At 42.1% G+C, this 12346-nt stretch overlaps 1 long non-coding RNA gene across 1 annotated transcript in view; it reads left to right on the top strand.

Annotated features, from left to right (window-relative positions):
• LOC149982327 (uncharacterized) overlaps positions 1–12346 on the top strand; it is a 139437-nt gene that overhangs the window by 111969 nt on the left and 15122 nt on the right. The gene's annotated exons all lie outside the window — the stretch shown is intronic.

Below are 12346 nucleotides of genomic sequence, written 5' to 3'. Positions count from 1 at the left end.
TCATGGAATGAGTAGTTGTGTCCAAACTTTTGACTGGTACTTGCTTAATTCATTTGAGTAATATTATGGTGTTTCTATTCCATGAAAAATTAAAAACCCTCTGGGTTTCCGTTAGGATGGAACAGAAAATATGGAGCTGTACAACGTGACACTCATAAATTCAGAGCATTGTCAGATTGTCAGTTTGTAAATTCAGACCGTTTCGCTCTCGGAGCGCACACTGGATGTTCTGGCAGAGGAGTAGGGTTGATTTGAGCATTCTGGCCTTACAACAGCAGTCAAGCACCCAAGCTAACATTTGCTAGCTTGCTAGATGCTTCCAGACACAAATTGACCATTTTACTTGCCCTAGCAGAGCTGGCAAGGCCAGTTTTGTGTTAACCAGAGTGTTGGTGACTGTAAATGTGCTGCTGGAAACAATTTAAATACACTTTTTTCCCAATGTTTACTGACACCGGCCATATTCAAAGGGTGTTGAGCGCTTGTAAATGTATTATTCTGTGCTCTGGTACACTTAGACGAGAGTGCTCTGAAATCCGTGTAGATAGTAGGCTGGACGTAAGTAAGCATTTCACCTGTTGTATTCGGCGCACGTGACAAACTTTGATTTGACACATGACATTTTTAACAACGTTCTTTTCTGATAACTAGTTCATTGAATCCGCCGTGGAGCCCAGTTTCATAATATGACAATATTTCCCAGCTGCCTTATTTTAGGGCATTTTTCACCCTGCCAGCCTCTATTAGTTCTATTGCGCACCGTGGCACCAACTCGCCTTCAGAACGTTCTATTCCCAGTTTATTGTTCAATGTCACAATGCCTGCTTCGCTTTTGTTGGCAATGAGACCTGCTCACCTTGTTTTTTAGTTAAAATGCAAACAACAACAAAAATATATTGAACTCTGTGGTATTCCCATTGTTTCCTATGGGGAAATATACTATACAGATCTACTGACGCTGATCTGGCAGACTCACTAAACACAAATGCTTTGTTTGTACTGTAAATTATGTCTAACAGAGAACCCAAACCGGCTGCACGCGTGCGCCATTGTGCATACATTTATTTTGTCCCCCCACACCAAACGCGATTACAACACGCAGGTTAAAATATCACAAACTCTGAACCAATTCAATTAATTTGGGGACAGGTCGAAAAGCTTTAAACATTTATGTCAATTTAGCTAGTTAGCTTGCACTTGCTAGCTAATTTGTCCTATTTAGCTAGCTTGCTGTTGCTAGCTAATTTGTCCTGGGATATAAACATTGAGTTGTTATTTTACCTGAAATGCACAAGGTCCTCTACTCCGCCAATTAATCCACACATAAAACAGTCAACCGAATCGTTTCTAGTCATCTCTCTTCCTTCCAGGCTTTTTGTTCTCTTGACTTTATATTGCGATTGTCAACTTTCATAAATTAGGTGCATTACCGCCACTGACCTCCTTCGTCTTTCAGTCACCCACGTGGGTATAACCACTGAGGAGATGGCATGTGTGTACCTGCTTCAATAAACAAATGAGGAAATGGGAGAGGCAGGATTTGCAGCGCGATCTGCCAGAAATCCGTCAGAAATAGAACTGATTTCTATTTTAGCAATGGCAACGCAGATGCTCATTGCCAAGGGCTAACAGATTTCTACATTTATTTTGCAACGTGTAGTCAGCCTGTGAGTGTTGGAAGTGTCCCCTGGCTATCTGCTAATAAAAAATAAAATAAAAATCATTCTGTCTGGTTTGCTTGATATGAGGAGTTAAATCAATCAATCAAATGCATTCATAAAGCCCTTCTTACATCAGCTGATGTCACAAAGTGCTGTGCAGAAACCCAGCCTAATACCCCAAACTGCAAGCAATGCAGGTGTAGAAGTACCTGAAAAATTCTGCACAAAATTTGAGAGAAATATGCTTTTTGTGCGTATGAAACATTTCTGGGATCTTTTATTTCAGCTCATGAAACATGGCACCAACACTTTACATGTTTGCTTTTATACTTTTCTTTAATGTATATTTTTATTTTTAATTTGGAGTAAAACTAATTACGATTGGGAGGTTGGAAGGCTGTCGGAATCATAATCACATCATATGCCAAACACTGAGGCTCATAACGAGGAAATAATTGAGTGTGCTCCCCATTGTACCAGATGTTTTTGGGTCCATTTAACAAGCACCATGCTAGCACCTTTTTACCAGATGCTTTCAGGAACAATCCAATGATTAATACCTCTGGAATTCCAGATTTACAACATACAGTAGCTCACATATCTATCTCCAATCTTGTGAGGATTTCAGGGATATTACCTTCTCTGCTAATTCGATTTGAAGTGAATCGAAGCCCGTGTCATAGCCTTGAAAAGTGTACAGATAATAAACAACAGAAGTCAAAGGAAATATGCCTATTTGCTTTCCTTTGAGTCATTTCTTAGTCCATAAATTTGATATGAAGAGCATGATCATAAATGACTGACAGACATAATCCCTTTTCGACCTAACCCTGCACGTTGAGCATAAACTGTGAATGTGTACTAGTTCAATTGCATATATTTCGATTTATGAAATAATGTTGTACTCTACAAAGTCACTCTATATACCATTGAATATAATCACTTCTCTCATAGAAGAGGCACTGATATGAGATCATTAAAGAAGACTGTATTCTCACAGACCTGTGTGGCCTTGTCCAGTAGACTGGAGGATATTGGAGTATCGACTGAATAGGTCTAAAAAAGTGGATTTGGATGTCGGCACACAAATGTATTTCCTGCAGCAGCAACATTAACGTAGATTGGGAATGAAGTGCACACCCTCATTGTCCATGTACAGCACACACTGGAATAATCCAGATTCTGTTTCAGGCCTTGGGGGCAAATAGTATAATGACATAGAATGCAGAATTTGATCCCATTCAAGCTATTTGTCTTAATTTCCCTCTGTGCTCTCCACCGGCTGTCCAAAATCTCAGTCTCAGGTCTCAGAGCCACTGCAGTGATTAAGAAATAGAACATTTGGTGCTCTCGATAGGCTTGTATGGCATGTGGGATCCACTGCTACTTTGTGGGAGATTGATTGTATTTGTTTTGATATTTTCTGGACTGGGAACTGGACTGAACTGGTTTTGTCTCAGGGGATGGGGAGAAATAGAAGATGCAATTTCCGTTGTCATGAAAGGTTAAAGGACATGTTCTGTTTTTACTATAAAGCAATAGTCACAAGGGTCATTAAATGTCCAATACAACACTACAAGGTAATGTATGCAGCCTTGGGCAAGGACACTGGCAATATTGGTTGTTCTTTTCTCGGAATGTTCCATCTGCATCTATAATAGCATTCCACATCCGACAAGTTATCAGTTAATTTGACAAATGTGTTTTCAGAAATGTAGACCAAAAATGATCCAGGATATGATCATGCAGAAAGTGTCAAAGTAAACCAAATCACTGTTTCCCCTTCATAGGCAATCTGCACCACACGCGTATGCTGGTTCAGACAGCCCTGAATAGTTCATCTCAGACTAAATGTGACTTATCTCTGCTGATTCATGCTGTTATCTGAGGATGGGCTTGTCAGATAGCTGGAATACTCATGTTACTTCAAACAGCTTCCGATCCGTCTACTTTCCACAGTGTTCCGGAGCTCTTGCGGCTCTCCCTCGCCCTCCTTTTGGAAAATCTTACCATAATTCTATTCTACTGATTCCTGCTTACAAGCAAAACTAAAGCAGGAAGCCCCAGTGACTCGCTCAATACAGAAGTTGTCAGATGACGCGGATGCTACGCTATAGGACTGTTTTGCTAGCACAGACTGGAATATGTTCTATGATTCATCCAATGGCATTGAGGAGTATATCACCTTAGTCACCGGCTTCATCAATAAATGCATTGACGACATCATTCCCACAGTGACCGTACGTACATTTCCCAACCAGAAGCCATGGATTACAGGCAACAGTCGCACCGAGCTAAACGCTAGAGCTTCCGCTTTCAAGGAGCAGGACACTAATCCGGACGCTTATAAGAAATCTATGCCCTCAGATGGAGGATCGAACAGGCAAAGCATCAATACAGGACTAAGATTGAATCCTACTACACCAGCTCTGATGCTCGTCGGATACTGTACTGTCTTTACCTTATTAAATTGGTTTAGTATTAGATGTACACACACATATGCAATACTGTACTGTCTGAACCTTAGTAATTGGTTTAGGATTAGATTTACACGCACATTTGCTATCCTGTACTGTCTGCACCATATTCAATTGGTTTAGGATTAGATTTAAACGCATATATGCACAAATGTATACATGTATGCGTAGGTACACAGAAACACACACGCACGCACAAACACACACACACACACTAACTATCACGAACTGCATATGTTTCAACTTTATTATGCCAACATCCCATTTCAAAATAATTTCTCATCTTTTTTTTCCATTGCATTAGATTCTTATCAAACAGGTTCATGAGAAATTGCAAATGTAACAAAATCCCCTTTGAATCCAACGTCATTGGCATTAGAGCGTGTATACCAAATGGCTGGTGCGTCCAAAAACAGCATGATTTGATGTCAAACAGTAAACATTTAGCCTTATTTAGACATAGCACTGATTAGTTTAAGCTCTGTTTAGTAAATGAGATCCTCCTTAGAGAGGGGAATACTTGGTAGACTCTACTGGCCCCTAACTCCCCATCTGGCTCAGAGGTGGCTCTCAGTCGCTTGTCAAGTAAACAATCCATTTTGATATTTACATTCCAATTATAAGTACTGTGTCACTGGGCTCAGATGAAGTTAGAAACATTTTGTGACTGGATCGCTGGTTTCCCAGGACCCCAATTCGTACCCCATGACAGAATTGTATACTATGATAGAATTGTTATCTATTAAACCACATATTTCAAGAGGTTGGCTAAAGAGTCTTCTTCTGGGCTCCCTCATGGTGCAGTATGATTTCCCGTTAGGTATGACTGGTCCAGGTTGCAGTGTGGGTCTTGGTCTGGCCAGTCATGGGTGAGAAGGTTAACTAGGGACTATCTGTGAGGACGTGCAGATTGTACCACTGTGAGTGGGAGCATGGAGTGATTGTTGCTTGTGCCATTGTCGGTGTTGGTATTTATTTCCTGAATCAGGGATGCATTCCTTGTTAATAATGCCCAAGGTGTTGCTATGCTTGCTGTTGTCAGTTGTTTTGGTTCTAGATTAGGTATTTTTGGAGGATCTTAAAATGTGGTCGGGGCAATGTTTATAGCTTTCCATTTCAGTTTTGCCAGGCAGTCATTGTAAATACATTTCCTCTAATTAACTAAGTGTCCTTAGTCTGGTTAAATACAACAAACAAATAACAAGTACTAAATCTACTACTGGATATTGTTGCTGTCCATCTAATATAATGTGTTACAGGATAGGAGCAGTTGTTGTGATGTGACAGCCAGACAGATGCTTACCCCAATGCTCTTTCCAGTCTGCTGAATGCTGGATGAAAAGGTCAGGGGATTGCAACATCTTAAGCAGTGGTCAGGTCTTCAACCCTGGTCCCGGTTAGTGATTTGTGGAGTCCGGTTTTGTATAGTGTTGGATAATGCTGGGCTAGAACCAAAGCCTGCAAATCCTGTAGCTTTAAAAAAAAAAAAAAGCCATCTGAAGTTAAATGTCATAAAGTTATTTCATAGACCAGCTGCCTTGAGGAACATGATATGAGAAACAAATATCTCAGTGTTGCTTGCCAACTTAATCATGTTGTGTAAAAATGAGTTGGTTATGAAATAAACATAATCATTTATGCAGAGTTACATGTGTTTCAGTAGCACTGCGATCATATATTGAGCAGTTGACAAGATGGCGCCAGGAGAACAAGGCTGATGTTTTACATATTCTAACCAATTGTGTTTTTTGTTAGTTTCTTTGCGTTGTTTGTAACTTATTTTTTAACCTATTTTGCACATACTGTTTCTGCTACCATCTCTTATGACCGAAAATAACTTCTGGACGTCAGAACTGCGATTACTCACCACGGGCTGGCAGTATCCTTTTTTTCCTTTATTAACGAGTCCGGCGAGGGGAATGATATACTGCTTTCCCGGGAACAGGCCCAGATCCCCGACATTTACGTGAAGAGAAGGTGGAGAAAAAGGGGCCAGAGGGCGGGCTGCCTTCTGAGAATTTGTAGGCGATTGAATAAACCCCTCTATTCTGCTAGCAAACGTGCAATCTTTTGAAAATAAAACCGATGACCTACGCGGAAGATTAAACTAGCAACAGGACATTCAAAACTGTAATATCTTATGCTTCACGGAGTCGTGGCTGAACGACGACATTATCAACATACAGCTGGCTGGATATACTGGCTAGAGCTGCCTCTTTCAAGGAGCGAGACTCTAACCCGGAAGCTTATAAGATATCCCGCTATGCCCAGCGCTCAAACAGGCAAAGCATCAATACTGTACTAAGATCGAATCGTGCTACACCGGCTCTGACGCTCGTCTGATGTGGCAGAGCTTGCAAACCATTACAGACTACAAAGGGAAGCACAGCCGAGAGCTATCCAGTGACACGAGCCTACCAGATAAACTACTTCTATGCTCGCTTCGTTGCAAATAACACTGAAACATGCATGAGAGCACCAGCTGTTCCGGAAGATTTTGTGATCACGCTCTCCACATCCGATATGAGTAAGACGTTTAAACAGGTCAACATTCACAATGCTGAGGGCCAGACGGATTACCAGGATGTGTACTGCGAGCATGCACTGACCAACTGGCAAGTGTCTTCACTGACATTTTCAACCTCTCCCTGTCCGAGTCTGTAATACCAACATGTTTTAAGCAGACCACCATAGTTCCTGTGCCCAAGAACACTAAGGTAACCTGCTTATATGACTACCAACCAGTAGCACTCACGTCTGTAGCCATGAAGTGCTTTGAAAGGCTGGTCATGGCTCACATCAACACCATTATCCCAGAAACCCTAGACCCACTCCAATTTGCATACCGCCCTAACAGATCCACAGATGATGCAATCTCTATTGCACTCCACACTGCCCTTTCCCACCAGGACAAAAGGAATACCTATGAGAGAATGTTATTCATTGACTACAGCTCAGCGTTCAACACCATAGTGCCCTCAAAGCTCATCAATACACTAAGGACCCTGGGACTAAACACCTGACTCTGAAACTGGATCCTGGACTTCCTGACAAGCTGCCACCAGGTGGTAAAGGTAGGTAACAACACATCCGCCACGCTGATCCTCAACACATGGGCACCTCAGGAGTGCGTGCTCAGTCTCCTCCTGTATTCCCTCTTCACTCATGACTGCATGGCCAGGCATGACTCCAACACCATCACGGAGGTTGCTGATGACACAACGGTGGTAGGCCTGATCACCGACAACGACGAGACAGCCTATAGGGAGGAGGTCAGAGACCTGGCCGTGTGGTGCCAGGACACCAAAACAGTTGTGAAGAGGGCACAACAAAACCTATTCCCCGTCAGGTGACTGAAAAGGTTCTCAGCTGCACCATTGAGAGTATCCTGACTGGTTGCATCACTGCCTGGTATGGCAATTGCTCGGCCTCCGACCGCAACGCACTACATAGGGTAGTGCTTACGGCCCAGTATATCACTGGGTCCAAGCTTCCTGCCATCCAGGACCTCTATACCAGGCGATGTCAGAGGAAGGCCTTAAAAATTGTCAAAGACTCCAGCCACCCTAGTAATAGACTGTTCTCTCTGCTACTGCACGGCAAGCAATACCAGAGCACCAAGTATTTGTCTAAGGGGCTTCTAAACAGCTTCTACCCCCAAGCCATAAGACTCCTGAACATCTAATCAAATGGCTGCCAAGATGATTTGCATTGCCCCTCCGACTCTTTTACACCGCTGCTACTCTCTGTTGTTATCATCTCTGCATAGTCACTTTAATAATCTACATGTACATATTACCGCGCTAGAGAGCGTGGTATGTAGTAGACGTGCTTTGCTAGAGCTCCGCTCAATTTTGAAACAAATTAATATTTATCTTAACCTCTCACAACCTAGAACATGAAACAATGTCTGGCAACATGACAAAGGGAAAAGGCACCAGAAAAGGGTGCGCTAAACAAGATCATTTGAATGAGATAGACAACGAACCAATTTCAACATCACCGACCCACGAGGAGTTAGCTGAAGATGCTGGCTCCCAAGAGTTCCCCACAGAACCTACTCAAAGTGACCTACTGGCTGCTATAAACTCACTAAGCAAGAAGGTGGACACAAGGTTGGCTGATATCTCAAAGAGTATTGGTACTTTGACAGAAACTGTGAAGGCAACTAGGGGCAGGGTGCATGAGGTTGAGCAGATGACAGTCGATCACGAGGCCAGGCTACATGATGTAGAAGCAGCACAACATTCAACATTCAACACAACATTCAAAAATGACAACAAAACCCTGAAAGCCTGATTGGAAATGCTCGAGTCGCATTCAAGACGCCAGAACATCCGAATATTTGGGATCAAGGAGGACACTGAGAAAGGGGAACCTTCCGAATTTGTCTTGGAGCTGATACCGGCATTGCTGGGAAGTGAACAATTCAAAACGGCCATCCTGATCGACCGCGCACACAGATCACAGGCAACTAAACCGTACAAGGGCGCGCCACTAAGGCCATTCATCGCACGGCTGCACTATCCCCAGACCAGGGATCTCATCCTCAAGCTGGCTAGTCAAAAGTTCTCCCTTAACTAAAATGGAGCCAGGGTGTCTTTCTACCCAGATCTTACTTTGGAGGTGAGGAACCTTTGGAGGTGAGGAAAGAGTATGATGAGTTAATCAAGAAATGCAGAGTGGCCAACATCCGATATGGATTCCTCTTCCCAGCCCGGTTTAAGGTGACAGTCGAGGGATCAACACGTACGTTTGACAACCCAAAAGTGTCCGATCTGTTCTTGTCAAGTGAGCTCCCTGGCTGAGGATACAGAACGTCTGTGTCAACCGGCTAAATACAGGCCAGGAATGTGTTTGGATTTCCAGCCTGTCTTTTCGATCAGAAGATCAGAAATTGGGACTCATATGATGGGTGAGATGTTATGGCTTATTGTTTAGCCTATCATGTTTTAGCGCCACTCACCCCCTAATGTGAGAGTTGAGTGTTATTTAATATTAGTTTATATGCGGAGCATCTATAGATGACGAGTTAGGGTGTCTAGACATACAGCTTGAACTAAGGTTTGTGTGTTAGTCAACGAGTGCTTCGTTTGGGGAAGTCACTCAGTAATGGGACTGGAGGGGGAGGAGGGATGGGGTCTGTGTTTTATGTTCACATTTATTACAGGTGGCATGACAAGCTCCCGCACAGCTGGAAGTTTTTCTTTGGGGTTTTATATGAAAGTAACAATTTGCCCTAAAATAAGAAATGCCACATAGTGACCGAGCACAGAGTAGACCAGGTGGAATAAAGATAGTCAGCTGGAACTGTAACAGCTTAGGTCATGTCGTGAAACGAGCTAAGGTTTTTTCTCATCTTAAATCACTGGGTGCTGACATAGTGCTTCTTCAAGAAACTCATATTAAAAGCTTGGCTCAGGCCAAGCTACGAGTCGGCTGGATCGGTCAGATATACCAGTCTAATTTTGATGCAAAAGCAAGAGGGGTAAGCATTCCTGATGAGGAATAACTTTCCTTTTGTTTACTCATCCTCGATTTCAGATCCTAATGGTCGGTATATTATTGTGGCTGGTACACTGAATTCGAAACCAATAACCTTGGTCAATTTATATGGACCCAACTTCGATGATCCATTATTTTTTCAAAGGGTATTTAAGGCCATACCAAATATCTCGGATACAACTGTTATTGTTGGAAGTGACTTTAACTGTACGTTAGATCCTCTTTTAGATAAACAGCTATCAAGGTCACTTCAACAATCAAATGCCAGTGTCTGTCTAAATACATTGATAACAAACCTTAACATTGTCAATATTTGGAGGCTGACGCAGCCAACAGATAGGGATTATTCTTTATTTTCGTCGGTTCATAAATCATATTTCAGAATTTACTATTTTTTGTTGGACTCCAGACTAATTTCAGCAGCTGCGTCTGTTACCTATCACCCTATTCTAATTACGGACCACTCTCTTCTGTCCATGGTGCTGAAACTCAACAATATGTCTACAGGTCGGATACCGTGGCTCTTAGACACATACTTGTTGAAAGATGAGACTTTTTGTCAGTATTTGAAGGAGCAGATTGCCTTTTTCCTCAGAGCTAACGACACGGGGGATGTTGACTACTCCACCCTTTGGGAATCTCTAAAGGCTGTGATTAGAGGTTACGTTATTTCTTATACATCAGAGAGTAAGAAACGTGCCAATACTAGGCTGAGAGAAATTGAAAGAGAGTTAGTGGAACAGGAGAACGTTTTTAGGACGAATTCCTTGAATGCAGTCATTGAGAAGATCACAAAGTTGAAATATGAATACTATACCATCCTTTCGAAACTGGTGGGCTCTTTACTTGCTAGAACGCGACAAAGTTATTTTGAACTGGGTGACAAACCACAAATTATTAGCAAGACAACTAAGGCATGTACAGGAATCTAGAGCTATTCACAAACTGAAAAGACAAGAAGGGTAAACTTGTAACAGATCCGCAGGATATTAATAAATGCTTTGCACAGTTTTACTCGGAGCTATACCAATCAAAATCCGATGCTACTGATCCACAAACTATGGAACACTTCCTCATTGAATGTGAACTTCCTAAACTAGACATGGGTGCAGCTGCTGCACTCGATGCTGGGATAATTTTAGAGGAAATTAACAAAGCGATAGCACAATTTCCAAACAGCAAGGCCCCTGGGCCCGATGGATATGTAATAGACTGGCGCAGTCCTTATAGAATTCTATCTCCACTTATGTTGCGAATGTTTAAACATTCCAAAGAAATTGTCAAACTCCCGCAAACACTGTATGATGCTACAATAGCACTGATCTTGAAAAAAAGATAGAGATTCCATGGAGATGTTGTCTTATCGCCCCGTGTCGTTACTCCCCATCGAAAATAAGGTGTTGACAAAGATATTGGCAAACCGAATGAAAAAATATATTTCTGACATCATACACCCTGACCAGACAGGTTTTATCCCGGGCCGACATATATACTACAATTTGAGATGCCTTTTCAACGCAATGTATCATGATCATAGAGTTGAGGCAGTGGTAATAGCTCTTGACACAGAGAAGGTGTTTGATCAGATTGAGTGGAAGTATATGATGTCGGTTCTGGAGCATTTCGGGTTTGGAAAGGAATTTATTGATTGGATAAGAGTTATTTATGCACACCCAATGGCGTCCGTGGTAACCAATCAGGAAATGTCGCAGTCATTCCGCCTGTTCAAGGGTTGCCCACAGGGGTGCCCTATTTCGCCTGCTCACTTCGCTATAGCCATGGAACCCCTTGCTACTCTCATTCGTGCATGTGCCGATATAGCTCCGGTTAAAATAATAGAGATGCAGAACAAAATGTCCATATATGCAAATTTTGTTATTTTCTTTTTATCCAAGCATAAAACTTAAATTCCCCCTTACTTAACTTGATAAATACAGTCGGCTCCTTCTCTGGCTACAAGATAAACTGGCAAAAATGCGAATTGATGCCGATTTCACGATTTCATGATATGCAATTTCTGCAATATACCCCATTTAGAACAGTGATGGACAAGTTCACAAGCCTTGACACTGTAGTGACAAGAGAACTTGATCAGCTTTGAAAACGAATTGGGACATGAAAATTTATCAGCTTAAACAAAATATAGATTTTTGAAAAACTCTTCCTATCTCCTCCTACCCAGGTTTCTTTACCTCTTCCAATGTCTACCCAATTTCATACCACAACGCTATTTTAAGAAACTGGATTCAATAGTAATTCCATTTTTATGGGATAACAAAGCAGCCAGAATTTCAAAGAAGCATTTATGCAAGTACAAGATAGGGGGGGGGGGGGGGCTTTGGCCTTCCTCACTTTAAACTGTATTATTGGGCTGCTAATCTGAACATTGTGTCTTTCTGGAGGAAAAGTTTACCTGGGATCCAACAGAATGATATGCCTTCATGGCTTTTGATTGAGCAGGCCTCCTGTCAACGTTCCTCACTCCCTGCACTTGTTAATAGTCCATCGTATGTGAAAAAAACACTTATAACTCTAATCCAGTCATTTGTCATACTCTTAGGATCTGGAAACAAATGAGGTATTTTCTTAACATACCCACTGTATACATTGACAACCCGATTTGCCTGAATCATGCTTTCCACCCTGCATTGGATGATATGGTGTTTTCACAGTGGAGAGAGAAGGGGCTCACAACAAATGATA

Source organism: Oncorhynchus mykiss, chromosome 7 (genome assembly GCF_057628025.1).
Source record: "Oncorhynchus mykiss isolate SJ-2025 chromosome 7, ASM5762802v1, whole genome shotgun sequence".
Taxonomy (NCBI): Eukaryota; Metazoa; Chordata; class Actinopteri; order Salmoniformes; family Salmonidae; genus Oncorhynchus; species Oncorhynchus mykiss.
This window is presented reverse-complemented; position numbering and strand designations above follow the sequence as displayed.